General features: G+C 44.5%; 1 protein-coding gene across 1 annotated transcript in view; it reads left to right on the top strand.

The window, feature by feature from the left end:
* The window catches only part of ZBTB7C (zinc finger and BTB domain containing 7C), a 295,085-nt gene that overhangs the window by 70,584 nt on the left and 208,840 nt on the right, over positions 1 to 15,661 (top strand). The gene's annotated exons all lie outside the window — the stretch shown is intronic.

The raw sequence follows: 15,661 nt of genomic DNA, 5'->3' as shown, positions 1-15,661 counted from the left end.
GCAGCTACTGGTCAGGAGCCCAGCTCTGAAGGCAGAGCCCCCGCCAGCAGCAGTGCAGAAGTAAGGATGGCCTGGTGTGGCATTGCCAATTTTTACTTCTGCCCTGCTGCCTGCAGAGCTAGGCCCTCGACAGCCACCGCTCTCTGGCTGCCCAGCTCTGAAGGCAGCAGCGCAGAAGTTAGCAAAGCTTTTGACACTGTCTCCCACAGTATTCTTGTCAGCAAATTAAAGAAGTATGGGCTGGATGAATGGACTATAAGGTGGGTAGAAAATTGGCTAGAATGTCGGGCTCAACGGGTAGTGATCAATGGCTCCATGTCTAGCTGGCAGCCAGTATCAAGCGGAGTGCCCCAAGGGTCGGTCCTGGGGCCGGTTTGTTCAATATCTTCATTAATGATCTGGAGGATGGTGTGGATTGCACCCTCGGCAGATGACACTAAACTGGGAGGAGTGGTAGATACGCTGGAGGGTAGGGATAGGATACAGAGGCACCTAGACAAATTGGAGGATTGGGCCAAAAGAAATCTGGTGAGGTTCAACAAGGACAAGTGCGGAGTCCTGCACTTAGGACGGAAGAATCCAATGCACCGCTACAGACTAGGGACCGAATGGCTAGGCAGCAGTTCTGCAGAAAAGGACCTAGGGGTTACAGTGGACGAGAAGCTGGATATGAGTCAACAGTGTGCCCTTGTAGCCAAGAAGGCCAATGGCATTTTGGGATGTATAAGTAGGGGCATTGCCAGCAGATCGAGGGACGTGATCGTTCCCCTCTATTCGACATTGGTGAGGCCTCATCTGGAGTACTGTGTCCAGTTTTAGGCCCCACACTACAAGAAGGATGTGGAAAAATTGGAGAGAGTCCAGCAGAGGGCAACAAAAATGATTAGGGGACTGGAACACATGACTTACGAGGAGAAGCGGAGGGAACTGGGATTGTTTAGTCTACAGAAGAGAAGAATGAGGGGAGATTTGATAGCTGCTTTCAACTACCTGAAAGGTGGTTCCAAAGACGATGGATCTAGACTATTCTCAGTGGTAGCGGATGACAGAACAAGGAGTAATGGTCTCAAGTTGCAGTGAGGGAGGTTTAGGTTGGATATTAGGAAAAACTTTTTCACTAGGAGGGTGGTGAAACACTGGAATGCGTTACCTAGGGAGGTGGTGGAATCTCCTTCCTTAGAAGTTTTTAAGGTCAGGCTTGACAAAGCCCTGGCTGGGACGATTTAATTGGGGATTGCTTTGAGCAGGGGGTTGGACTAGATGACCTCCTGAGGTCCCTTCCAACCCTGATAGTCTATGATTCTATAGGTAAGGGTGGCATGGTATGGTATTGCCACACTTACCTCTGTGCTGCTGCTGGCAGGGTGCTGCATTCAGAGCTAGGTGCCCGACCAACAGTCGCTGCTCTCCAGCTGCCCAGCTCTGAAGGCAGTACAGAAATAAGGGTGGCAATACCGTGTTGCGCCTAAAATAACCTTGTGACACCCCCCCCCCCCCGGAAACTCCCTTTTGGGTCAGGACCCCCAATTTGAGAAATGATGGTTTCCCTGTGAAAGCACACAAAGACCAGATTTTTCAGGGGTAGACCAGATTTCATGGTCCATGATGCGTTTTTCATGGCTATGAATTTGGTAGGGCCCTACTAATCAGGTATCCACTCAATCATCTTTGCTCAAGACTAAACATGCCCAGTTTATTTTAAATCTTTCTTCATAGGCCAGGTTTTCTAAACCTTTTATCATATTTGTTGCTCTCCTCTGGACTCTCTCCGATTTCGCCCTTTTTCCTAAAGTGTGGTGTCCACACAGTACTCCAGCCGAGGCCTCATCAGTAACAAGTACAGCATGACAGTTACCTCCAGTGTCTTACACATGACACTCCTATTAATATACACCAGAATATTAGCCTTTTTTGCAACTGCATCACACTTGTTGACTCATATTCAATTTCTGATCCCTTCAGTGATTAATTTGTAATGAAAGAGGTGCCAGGGCTCAAGCAAATTTTTTACTTTCATAACTGACATGGCAAACCCAGAGGTGCCATGGCTCAGCCGTGGCAAACCCTGGCACACATTAAGCACTGGATCCACTATAACCCCCAGATCCTTTTCAGTAGTACTACCACCACCCAGTTATTCCCCATGTTGTAGCTGTGCATTTGATTTTTTTTCCTTCCAAAGGATAAGTGCAAAGTACTTCACTTATTGAGTTTCATCTTATTGATTTCAAACCAGTTCTCCAGTTTGTCAAGGTCTTCTTGAATTTGAATGCTGCCCTTCAAAGTGCTTGCAACCTTCCCAACCTGATGTCATCAGCAGATTTTATAAGCATACTCTTTTGCTAGTCTCTAAGGTGCCACAAGTACTCCTTTTCTCTTGTCCAAGTCACTAATGAAAATATTGAATAGATTGGACCCAGGACTGACCCCTGTGTGATCCCACTAAATACACCACCTCAGTTGGAACGTGAACCTTTGATAACTGCTCTTTGAGTACGGCCTTTCTACCAGTTGTGCACCCATCTTATAATAAGTTTATCTAGACCACATTTCCCTAGTTTGCTTATGAGGGGGATTGTGTCAAAAGCCTTACTAAAGTCAAGATATATTATGTCTACTGTTTTCCCCCATCCACTAGACCAGCAACCCTGTCACAGAAGGAAATTCAGTTGGGGTTTAGCATGATTTGTTCTTGACAGATCCATGCTGGCTATTCCTTAATCCTGTTATCCTCTGGGTGCTTACAAATTGATTAATAATTTGTACCAGTTTCAAAGTTAGGCTGACCAGTCTATAATTCCTGGGGTCATCTTTGTTCCCCTTATTAAAGGTAGATACTGTATTTGCCTGTCTCCAGTCCTCTCACAACTTACCTTTCCTCTGAGTTCTCAAGATAATTGCTAATGGTACCGAGATTGCTTCAGCTAGTTCCTTAAGTACTGTAGGTTGAATTTCATCAGGCCCTGCCAACTTGAATGCATTTAATTTACCTAAACATTCTTTAACCTGTTCTTTCCCTGTTTTGACTTGTATTACTTCCCCCTTGTTGTTAATATTAATTGTTGAGTATCTGGTCACCATTAACCCTTTTAATGAAGGCTCAAGCAAAATAAGTATTAAACACCTCAGCTTTCTTGATGTTATTAGCTCTCCTTCCTTGCTAAGTAGAGGACTACGCTTTCCTTCATCTCTCTTCTAATGTATTTAAAGAACCTCTTCTTATTGCCTTTTATGTCCCTTGCTAGGTGTAACTCACTTTGTGCCTTAGCCTTTCTGATTTTGTCCCCTCATGTTTGTGCTGTTCTTTTGTACTCCTCCTTAGCAATTTTTCCATGTTTCCACTTTTTGTAGCATTTCTTCCTGATTTTTCAGGGTCATTAAAAAGCTCCTGAGGGAGCCATATTGGCTTCTTCCTATCTTTCCTTTGCATCAGGATGGTTTGCATTTGTGCCTTTAATGTGGTCTCATTGAGAAACTGCCAGCTCTCCTGAATGCCTTTTTCTCTTAGAGTTTCTTCAATTCCTCCCTGTTGGTCAGAATCAAGTCTAAAATGGCGGTCCCCCCCACCCCCGCGGACCCCCGTTTACTTCCTAAAAGCGGTCCCCACAGGCTCTACCTTTTTTGCCACCCCAAGCAGGGAAGCAAAAAAAAAAAAAAAAAGCGGCCACTGAAGAAGAAAAAATGAAAAAGCTGCCGCCGAAGTGCCACTGAGGAAGGGAAAAAAAACCAAAACAAAGAACGCCGGAGTGCCGCCCCGAGAACGGCCAGAGTGTCGCCCCTTCTGATTTGCCGCCCCAGGCACCAGCTTCGGGTCCCCAATAACTTATTGGGAATTTTAAGTTTTACCATATTACTTTTGCAACAGATATCTGGGTAGTTACAGCCGCCCATTACTACCAGGCCTTGGGTTTTGTATGTTTCTGCTGTTCTAGAAATCTCATCTACTTCCTCTTCTTGATTTGGTGGTAGACATTTACATGACATCACCCCTATTTTTCAACCCTTTTATCTTTAACCTTTACCCAGAGACTTTCAGCTGGCCTGCCTCTCATTTTCTTGTGGACCTCAGAACAAGTGTATATTATGTTGATGTATCATGGAACACATCCTCTGTTTTTATCCTGCCTCTTCTTCCTGGACAAGCTATACCCCTCTCTACTACTATTCCGGTCATCAGACTTATCCAACCAAGTCTGACACCAATTAAGTCATAATTTAGCTTATGTACTAATAATTCCAGTTCTTCCTGGTTACTCTCCTTCCATACTCCTTGCATTTCTGTATAGACACCTAAGATATCAAGCGTATTCACTGATTTCCCTCTTCTTGCTCGCATGACTATATTGTAATTTTCCATGTCTCCCCACTTCCCCACAATATAAATCCCTCTGTTAAGGTCACCTTTTTGGTGCTTACCTGTGAGCTTTTGTCACCCGTGGGCTCATGACACAAACATCCCTGATTTTCAGTTTGATAATGGAAACCCATTATGATCCATGGAAGATATGTTTAGGAAACAAACAGGGAAACACTCCAAGACATGGAAAATTAATGTTCTTTCTGTTACATTTAAGGTTCTGAACAATCTCTCCTTACTGATAGAGGAAGTTCAGCTGGGCTAAAATTGCTTGAAGGAGGTATTAAAATGATATCTTTGTGCAAGTTGCCATTATGCATAGGATACATTCGTTTGGGTGCAGATTACTGTTGACCTCTCATTGATGCTAAGGGGAAAAGGGATTTCATGTGTTTTTCGTCAGCACCACAATTTAGCTGCAGAGTAGATAAATACTAATGCAACTGACAAATACCCTATTAGAGCCCACTGATACTCTATTATGGTCTGGGACCATTTCCAATTTGGATGAAATCTTAACAGGTGTCATAAGGTAATATTAGTGATGTCATGCATTTATAGCACCTTTAATTTCAAAGTGCTTTACAAACTGTGCATCAAGAATCTCTTCACCCACCACGGAAATAGTCACTTCTGGCATAGAATACAAGAGCTGCTTAGCAAGTAGATCCTTTAAATCATTACTCATGGAAGTAGTCGCACTGAAGTCAGTAGCTGCCATGGAAACTTCATTACCACAAGTGGTCATCGTCTCCATCTTACATCTCCCCCAAAAGGTGGCACCTCCACCAAAGCATAACTTTTTCAGATACTATGCTGGTGCATTAGTATCTCAACTCATGCTTGTTAAATCAGTGGAATGATTTCCTGCACTACCTTGTGTTTTCTGTTGGAGGGCTACTGGCTAAGTGCCACCCAGGCCTGACCTTGTACAGAAAACAAAATCTGGTGAGTTTTCAGCCTTAACTGAACAGAGGAGAACAGCAGCTGTGCCTAGCATGGTTGTGGCCAGTCAGTGTGTTCCATTCCTGGTCTGCATATATTGGATCAGGGCCTTATTTTTTCCAGGCATTAATTCTTTACTAGTTGAATGGCCAACTTAGTTTCAAAGTTGTTTCATTTAACAGTGGGAATTGATTTACCCTGTCTCCCACAGTATTTACTGGGAAGCAAGGTTTGGAGGTTATCCATCAGTGGGAGGGCATCAGCCAAAGACAGAAAATACATGGGGAGAAAAGACCCGAAGAGAAGAAATCTGTTCTCTGTCCCCAACCTCCAAAAAGAAGCTGTAGAGAGACCCAAAGAAAGAAGAGAGGCAGAGAGGAGAGGGAAAGGAGACATACATCTACATTCTTTGTAAAGATTCAATTGCATAAATTATTCTTCACTTCCATCTCCTAAAAGCACTGTTGTCATGTTGCATTATGCCTCACCCATTCCACTCCAGAGGTGGCTGCACATAAATGGTGAATAATGCAATTAGTGTAGACACTGGGCCAAATTCTGAACTAACTTACACCCAGTGTGGCCTCAAGTAAATGGGGATCACAAGATGAGGGAATAAATCAGCAAGGAATGGAGTCCACGGTCTGTGAAGCACCTTGCTATGGAAGCTGCTATATAAACGTGGAAGTTACTCTTAGTCCTCAGTTCTATGCTAAATCCTTAGTTGCACAGTCTGGAGTGGAGAGAGGAGATGAATCAGTGCTTCAGATCTCCTGCAGCCCTGGTCAAGGGCCTCATTGGAGGAGGCAGGCATGTTTTCTTATTGAATCAGACTCTTAATTATAAATCCAGGTGAGTGGACATTCCTGTGGTTGGAATGTCCATTTTTCACAGTTTTATCAATTGGTGCAGTGTGCTTTCATTCGGCGAAAATTACAGTATTAAAAAACAAAACAAACCCGTGGTACTATCAGAGGAACGCTAAAATGGGGAATGGACATTGATAATAGTCAGGGCTCTTTATTTCTATTTCCTGCAATGGGAAAGAGTTAGGATTTTGCTGGGTGTCGTTGGGCCAGATTCTAATACCCGTAGCTCATATTCAGTAGTAGGCCCATTGAAATCATGCTCACATGGTGGAACCCAGAAGACCAACCCTGCAACTCTTCCAGTCCGTTTACAACCTAGCACATGGCATTTGGGTGCTGACTGAGATCACAGGCAAGAGGGTTACTCACATGAGTAGAGGTTGCTAGATAATACCCTTGATTGTCATTGCTGGATTATTCCCATCACTCAAAAGTCTCACAAATCTGTCAAGGCTTGATATGTTTGCACATGTGTGTTGGGGGGAATTATTGGAAAAACGATATTTATTATCTATGATTACTGGCAAATAAATAAGGTTCTGACTTCCTCTGCCGTGCGAATGCTGAGACAGTTTTCTCCTGTGCCTTCAAATCTGGTGATTAATATAACAATTATTCCTCACGAATGACAGCAGTATATTAAGAATGAACCCCATGTCAAAATAAATGGAGAGGTTATTTTCAGGTCATAGGCCAACCCTTCTCTTCGTATATAAATATATTTTTACAGGGCAGAAGTATTTCCAGACTTGAGACATTTCCAGTGTTTGGTGTTTAAGGCATGTACAGAGATAGATCAGATGCACAGCGAAGATTTAAAACATGGGTTCTCAGCCTGGGGGTCATGACCACCCCTACCGTGCCCTTCCTATGTTGTTAGATGGGAGGGGGATCCCGGCTAGGTAAGGAACAGGTTGAGAACCACTGATTTAAAACATAGCGGGAAGGGGGAGTGGGGTAATCCAGAATAACACTAAGAAGTGAAGATCCTAAAAGTAATATTTTGTGAAAGGGAGATAGACCTAGAAGTAGATTAGATGCAATATATTTCTGCCTCTTCTGGTGACCAGGTGTGTAAGGTAGAGATTATGGGCTTGACCCTCCCTGGTGCAGGTGCAGGGTGTTGCATGTATCAGCGCAAGGTGAAAATGGATAAGCAGCCCAGGGAACTTAATCCTGTATTAATGAGATGTGTAGCTGCCCAGTTACTCCCATCTAGTAGCAGGAAGAAGGTCAGAGAGGTAACACAGAGCTAAGCCCCTCATGCATGCCGAGGACTGCATTTGAGCCCAGACATGCCCATTCTTTACACACCCTACTACTCTTCTCTACAAACAGACTTGTAAGTATGGGAGAGGGTCCACACAGGGCTTGAGACTCACTCCTGCGTAGTGCAGAGGATAAAGCATAACCTTGCACATTCCCAACCCTAACCCCTGCTCATCTTTACATAGCTGCACAGGTACAGCTTGCCCTTCCAGCAGTGCCTTCCACAGTAACTTGCAGAAACTAGCCTAACAAATTGAGCTGCCTGGAATTTTTTCATCAAAATGGTTTTAAGACCCAAAATGGAGGGTTGGGGTTTTTTCTGGTGAAAGTTGAAACATTTTTTAAAAGTGTCAATTTTGGCAAAAAGGCGGTGTTTTGATAATGTTGAAATGTCCCATTTCAACATTTTCAGAAGAGAATGTTTCAATTTTTTGTTTCCAAGTGACTTTTTGAGACAATTTTTTTAATATAAAGTAGAAATTGGAGTGGAATGTTTCCATTTTATCAAAATGAAACAACTTGATTGACCCAAAATGGAAAAAAAATCCAAAACTTTATTTTGCGGGTAATTTTTTCTCTTTGTTCTGTTGTAGAACAGATTTTTTTTTTTTAAATCGCAGAATTTCCCACAAAATGGAAAACCTGGTTCCTTAATAACTGGTTAGAAAGTAAAGCCTTCATGTGTGATCCAAGCAAAATTCAGCACTTCTTTGATAAGGGTCCATCTTGATTCAGGAAATCTTAAATAATATGCAGAAACACTGAACTTTCCCCTTGTATCTTTCTAAGGTACTTATGACAGGTTTCAGAGTAGCAGCCGTGTTAGTCTGTATTCGCAAAAAGAAAAGGAGTACTTGTGGCACCTTAGAGACTACTACAGAGACTATAAGGTACTTATATGGCCCTGTAGACAAGTGGTCACCTCATGAGGCCCCCTGGTGGCCGCAGGGCAGCTGTGCATATAGTCCTTCACCTCAAGTTTCCTTTCTTGGATCCCCAAACTCCACACTGGGTTTTTTCTGTCCAGTCACAACAGCCCTCCTGGGGATCTGATTTAGTAACTTAAAGTTCAAAACTAAACATAAAAGTCTTCCCTTCAGCATAGCCCAAGCTCCCCTGGTCTGGTCTGGTCAGGGTTCCTTACTCCCAGCCCTTCCTAGCTGCAGCAGGTCTCCGGGTCTTCCCTGCAGGAGCCTGTCTCAGGCTAGTCTCACTACAGCCTCCTGAGCTTCCCCCCTTACAGCAACAACCTCCTGCTCTTTCCAGGAAATGGCCTGATTCCCCTCAGGTGGGACACATTCTGTAATCAGGGTTGGCGTGGCCCAAGGCTCTCCAGCCCAAGGCAAGCCACCCTGTTACAGGTCCACAGTGTCAGAGTATTTGGTACCTCACAGCCTTGAATGTATTTATCTTCCCAGTGCTCCTGTGAGGGAGGGAAGGGCTGTTATCCCCATTTTACAGAAGGGGAACTGAGCCCCAGAGAGACTCAGTCATGTGCCCCTGGTCACACAGGGAGTCTGTGGCAAAGTAAGGAAATTGGGTCTCCTGAATCCTAGCCTAGTGCCCTAACCTCTGTGTGATGCTACCTTTCAATCCTGAGGCAGGAGTTTCCCAGATGACTGCTGCCCGATGGCTCCTCCCAGAGGGAAGGGAGGGAGCCGTATTCTGACAGATCTTGAGAGGGAGTCATTCCCCTTTCTTTTATTAACTTGGTTTATTTGCATTAATTCCCCTTGCTGTTTGTTCCTGGAGTACCCTGGAAGGGGAGAGACTTTAATGTGACTTGGCTGGAGTGCCAAGTTGGAGGAAGAGGTGGACCACTGCAGAGGCGGAGCGCCCATTGGCAGAAGACACCCAGCCAGGGGGTGGGGGGAGGAGAAGAGCTGCTACACCACACCTGGCCACAGGGTGGTGCGAGAAGTGTGTCACCCCCTTCACACCTCCCTGCATGCTGTGACTGGGCAAGGCCAGATGGCTATAGAAAAGTAGTGGGTGGGAGATATGTTAGGTCCAGGCTAAACAAATCCCTGGTATCAGGATAAGTTAAGTGGCAGCTGCGCCAGGTCAATTAAGACACCTGGGGCCAATTAAGAACTTTCCAGAAGGCAGGGAGAATGTTAGGTTGATTGGGACACCTGAAGCCAATCAGGGGCTGTCTGAAACTAGTTAAAAGCCTCCCAGTTAGTCAGGTGGGGGTGGATGTCAGGAGCTGTGGGAGGAAGTTGCGCTGTTGGAGAAACTGAACAGTACACACCATATCAGGCACAAGGAAGGAGGCCTGAGGTAAGGGTGAAGTGGAGCTTGAGGAAGTGGGGGCTGCTGTGGGGAAGTAGCCCAGGGAATTGTACGTGTCATGTTTCTAAAAGGTCAGCTACCATAGCTGATACTATTAGGGTCCCTGGGCTGGAGCCCGGAGTAGAGGGTGGGCCCAGGCTCCCCCTTCCCTCCCCTCCATCCCCCAATTAATCACTGAGACTGGGAGACATCAGAGACTGTGCAAGGGAGGATAGCTTCTCCTCACCTCCCTTTCTGGCTTATGATGAAAATGGCTCAGTAGAGTGTGACCCTTGTCTCTAGAGAGAGAAGGGTTAGGTGGAGGGTCACAGTGAGCCTCTGAGGCTAGCAAAATCTGCCAGGAAATGCGGGACCCATGGAGACAAGGACAGAGCTTTGTCACAATGCTTAAAGCATGATTGTAAACGATTCACACTCCTTCCTGTGGATGAAGCTCAGGGGACTGCTAAGTAAAATGAAACATATCATGTGCTTTTCTGTGGCAAGCATTAATTATCTCAGGAAGTTGAGGGCCTAATCCTGCTCTCGCTAAAGTCAATGGCAAAATTGCCATTGATGATAGTGGGAGATGGCCAAGTCCTTAATTACTATTTTGAGAGAGAAAATGCTCGATCTGTTTTTCCAGAGCTTTTGGGGTACAGGATACCTGTTCTGGAAGCCTGGAGTGCAGAATCATAATAGAGATGGGAAAGACCTATCAATCCTTGAGATTCTCCCCTCACCTCCCTGGCTAGTTCCCATCAGTGCATTTCCTGGCACTATGTTGAGCATCATTTTAAATATCTCAGCTAAGTGATGGGATATGCATGACTTCCCTTGCAAGAATATTCCACTGTGCAATAGAACAGGCTAGGACTTCTTTCCCTTTGATATTCAACCTAAACTTTACTCTGGTTACTTTCATCTGAGTATTCCTGGTTATGCCCTCTGGCTTGAGGTGGGAGAGGTCAGGAACCAGAATCTAAACCAAGTCTCCCACATGAATAAGCTGCTCTTTAGATTCACCAAGAGAACCTGGTGTGAAGCATGCTCTGATGGAAAAGCCCTGTAAAACTCAATAGGGGTGAAACCAACCCACTCATACAGAAATGTATTAAGGTTCTACAAAATGGCTCTGAAGATTCCATAGAATTTCTTTAACAAAGCATGGAATCCTTTCTGTTGTGTAATTTTTTTTTATAACTATCTTTTGGAATTGTATTACTGGGACGTAATTCTCTGTTAAATTCTATAGGATGGTCCAAAAACCTGTAGAAAAGAAACATGCTCTAGGAAATTCTATAGAGCTTTTCTATAGGGGGGGCTGCAGCTTGTGCATCAGCATATGGAGTTGCTGAGCAAGCATGTTTGAGCAAAAGAGGAGATGTCTGTAAATCCTTAATTAATAGGCAAGCTGCAAAGCATCATCCAAAAGGTTGGTATCCAAGTTGGCTAGATAGGGCTGTCCACTAGTCACACCATCTAATCACCAGAGTCCCAGTGCCTACCGGCAACTCTAGAACTGACAACACCATGGCATATAAGACAGGCGTCAGGAACCTCTGGATGAATGTTTCTCACAGCTTGGGGCGTCAGCTGTGAGCCAAAGCAGAGGTTTGGGAATAGCCATCTGTGTGGTGGTGGCATCCTATTGCCTTTTGTTTCTTTAATTACTAAGGACTAGATTGTACCGTTTTCGGCACAGCCTTGCGTTGGTGACAGCAGCAGGGTCAAAATATTTAATCTTGTTGCCTTGGTTTCCTCATCCGTCAGCTGAGGGCAACAATACTTACCTACCTCCCAAGGTGCTTGTGAGCACTAATTCAATAATGGGGCGCTCTCTTGCTCCCTTTGAATCCAGTGATGGATCTCTCCTTGATACCAGTGGTGTCCAGATTGGGTCGAGTGTTTGTAATGCTTTGGAATCTGAAGATGTCACATTCTAGGAGTTCGATCCAGACCAGTAAGGGGTTGTCACCACCTGCCCTGTAACCCTGGGAGCTTTAAATGCTCTACTGCTCTGTGTCACAGCCTGGACACCAACAACGAGCAAACAAGGATGCAGTTACCCAAGTGTCGTATGTTGGGCTTTACCTACCGCAGCCTGCCGACAACAGAACAGCCTCACCGAGGTCTCCACCAGCCTGGGTTACTAGTTGTAGAGTGACCCTAACACATCTCCAGTTCTGAATTTCCTGAAATCCATCTGCCCTATAATGTGCAGATCTCTCCTGGAACATTCAGAGGAATAATAAGATTTGTTGCTCCTTTTAAAGAGACCAAAGCAGAGCAGCTGGTTGCTTGAACTGGAGTTAACAGTCTCTTCAATTCAAACACAATAAAGGGTTGGTTCAGATTAAAAGTAAAAGAAGTTTAACAACAGAGATTTTAAGTGAGTTCAGGTGCAAGGGATAAAGACAAAATGGTTACAAGCCAATAAAATACACTTTATAATGGCTAAGAAGTGCTGCAGCCTTGATTCAAGGTACATTTCTTACTGATCTTTTTTTCTCTCCAGCCACGGATGATTTTCACAGAAGTACAAGGTGCTACTTTCCTTTGTCTTTCTCAGTGAAGGGTCTTTGCCTAAGTAGGTTTCTCACCTATATTCAGTTCCCAGAGACTTTAACCCCCTTGGCTGAAGGACCTATCTTAATCAGCTTGCAAGAGCTCTGTCCCCTTGTCTGTCCAGTGATGGAAGCCAACACGGCTTCTTCTCTCTCTCTCTTCCCTTATGTCTTCCCAAACTCACTGTTTTGTCCCCAGACTCAGGGTGACCTCATGCTGTTCTTCCCTTCCTGTTGGTGGGCTTCCCCTCTCCCTGCTGATGTGTATGTAAATAGGGTTTCCATTGTTTTTGGTCACACTTGGTTAATTTCATTGGCAGTAGGTATGTAGCTGCCTTCCTCTTGTCTGGGTGAGTACTTGTTTCTTCCTTTGTTTGGCCACAGACTTTAAACCATAATATCAGTGAGTATCTATAACTCCTCGTGTAGTGCTAATACTTACCTTTCACAATGATATTTATCACCAGGGTGTCATTAACTTTCATAAGAGACGTTACTTGAAACACTTTTATAATACAGCAATACTGTATACAGTCAGTTGATTAAATTACTTATCATTTGAGATTCAGACCTCCTGTCTTTATAGTCCAGTAAGCCATTGAAATGTATTCTCAGATAAAGATCCTTTTCTCCTTCTGGGAAGAGACACCATGCAGCCTGGTGAAGACTTCATGCTGGTTCCTCCCTTACTGGCGACAGTTGAGTCATTACCTCTTCCCCTTGTTAGCTTGATGGCATTGTCTACCTTTTATGTAAATGAACCTTCATTGTCTGCCTGATGACCAGGCTGGTCAGCCATGCAAACACATTCCCTTGTGTAGGGTGGACTGGGCTTATGCATTGCTTGCCAAGCACTTAATTCTAACACATATTTATAACTCTTTTTGTATTCACCTTGTGCATACATCACACAAGAATATTAGTGATCAATGATATATTACATGCCACCTCTTGGGTATATATAATGACGACAGTGTGTTAAGTGTAGTGATAAGAGTTGCTGATGGAGTAGTGAACCACAAATGGGCTTCTGTGTCACAGTAAGTGTGATTTCCCCCCCCCCCCACCCCACTTCCCTGCCACGCTCCAAGAGCTCTTCATGCTGTGCTTCCACTGAGCTGAATGAGAGTTTTGTCATTGACTTCAGTGGGAGCAGAGCGAGGCCAATGTTGAGTGCCTTTGAAAATCCCACCTGGTAAGTGTTCTGGATTGATAGCTTACTGTGAGTCAAAATACTTACAGCAGGTGCCAAGAAGATACTGAGCCACTTCTGCTATTTCCTCGAATGATCTCAGCCTGAGCACCACATGGACCCTTAAAAAAACCTGTCTACCTTAAAATAAATAAGGCGAAACCGAAACAAGGGCCAACAATACTTGAGTTGGTCTTTTCTCTTCACCTCACATTTTTGGCTGACTCACTTCTATTTTTCCAGCAGGCTCCTGAGCATTTATGCACTTTCAAAATGGATTTAACAAGCACACAACCAGGACGCTTTAAAACCCGATTTCTTGTCACAGGACTCTGCTTCAAAAGACGCTCTCAGGGCTAGAAGTTACGCAAAGATTTTGGGGTTCTGAAATGTGGCTGCTTTTCAAAGAAGACTAAAGGCTAAGTTCTTTCATTTTCCCATTTCCGTCAATAAGGCCTTAACCCTGCAAACACTTAAGCATGTAATTAGTCACATTGACTATTCTCGTGCTTAAGGTTAAGTACATGCCTAAGCGTTTGCAGGATCAGGGCCTAAGATTCCAAACTTCTGCTTAAAAAGTTAAGCACATGCTTAAGTGCTTTGCCGAATCAGAAGAATAGCCCATTTGCATCAGTGGGGCAACTCATGTGCTTAGCTGTATTAAGGGCTAACCGAGGACAGAATTTTCCTAACAGTATTTAAAATGACTGCTCATAAGGGCCACAATTATACATTCTCCTAATTTATACTTTCCAGATATAGCAGTACAGTATTTGTCCCGAACGAATGCTGGCTTGTTTAGCTGAAAAAAATCACTTGTGTCTATTTTGAGTGCCTGTGATTTTTTTCTTTATATAGTGCAGATGGTGTGCGTCATTTAACAGTGCAACTCAGAAAGGAAAATGCTACCAAACATTTGCTTGGTTATTCCTATGTGTTGGCACAGCAGAGTTTTCAGAAGCTTGACTGTATGTGGGGAAACAAGCTTTCTGTTTCTCGTATGCAGGGTAAACAGCTTCACTTTAAAAAAGTGACTTGCCTTTCTGGGGTGCTGTACGTATGCAGGGCCTGATCCAAAGCTCATTCAAGTCAGTGGTAAAACTCCCAGTGTATGCCTACGCAGCATTTTGGAGCAAGCCTCCCAACCCAGGCTGAGAGATCTGGGCTAGAAAAACAGCTGTGTAGACAGATAGCACTTTGAAGTTGCAGCTCAGCCTCTGAAGCCTAGGGAAGGGGGTGGGTTTCAGAGCCCGAGCTCTCGGCTGAGCTACAGCTTCAAAGTACTGTCTACACAGTGATTTTTAGAGTGCGAGCCTGAGTCCCTCCCGGAGCCTGAGTCTGACCTGGGATTGGAGCCTTGCTTCCACTTACTGCAAAATGCTGTGTAGACATAACTGAATTGACTTCAGTGGGCTTTGGTTCAGATCCATATTTAGTGAAATGCTTTGTAATCCTTGGGAAAGAATCGTGTTATAGAAATGTAAGATCCTTACGAGTATTAGCCCTTTTAATGTAGAATAGTATTCAACCCATAATAACAAATAATACAGTATCTTAGATTTCTAAAGCACCCTTTATCCTGAAGTATCCCAAAGCACTGCATAAATTGCATCCATACAAATCACCCTTTCAAATTCCAGCTGTTGAGCTTACTCGTATAATAGTATTTTTGTAGCATTTAGGAGCCCTAGTTGTGGACCAGGATCCCACTGTGCTAGGTGCTATACAAACGCAGAACACAAAGCCTGTCCCTGCCCCCAAAGAGCTTGCAGTCTAAGTATAACTGGGACCAAACTTATGTAACCCACTGGTTAGTGTGTGTGGTACTGGGCCCCCTCTGTGCCCAATCCACGAATGATATGTGCCCAAGATATGAATCTGTTGTGGCTCCAACTACAGAGCCATGGCTTTTTAGCTCAAACTGTAGCAGTTCATACTTTTAGCTCTGGAGGCCCCCAGTTCAGTCTCTGATGAACAACATGCTCACCTCCTCCCCCTGTCTCCTCCCTGGCCAGTGCAACTCCCCAGTAATGGTCTTTGCTCAGAGGATCTACTACGTGGCAGCTGAAGTAGCAACTAGGGGCCCATGCACGACTCATATATCAGTGTTCAGGCCTGTGAAATTGGGCAGTGGCATGTTCCCTGGCCTCTTCCTTTTCCTGCTCCAGCCTACCACCCCTATACTGCT

The sequence above is a fragment of the Chelonia mydas genome, chromosome 5 (genome assembly GCF_015237465.2).
Source record: "Chelonia mydas isolate rCheMyd1 chromosome 5, rCheMyd1.pri.v2, whole genome shotgun sequence".
NCBI lineage: Eukaryota > Metazoa > Chordata > Testudines > Cheloniidae > Chelonia > Chelonia mydas.
The sequence above is the reverse complement of the archived record's forward strand: the minus strand, read 5'-3'. Positions and strand labels throughout refer to the sequence as shown.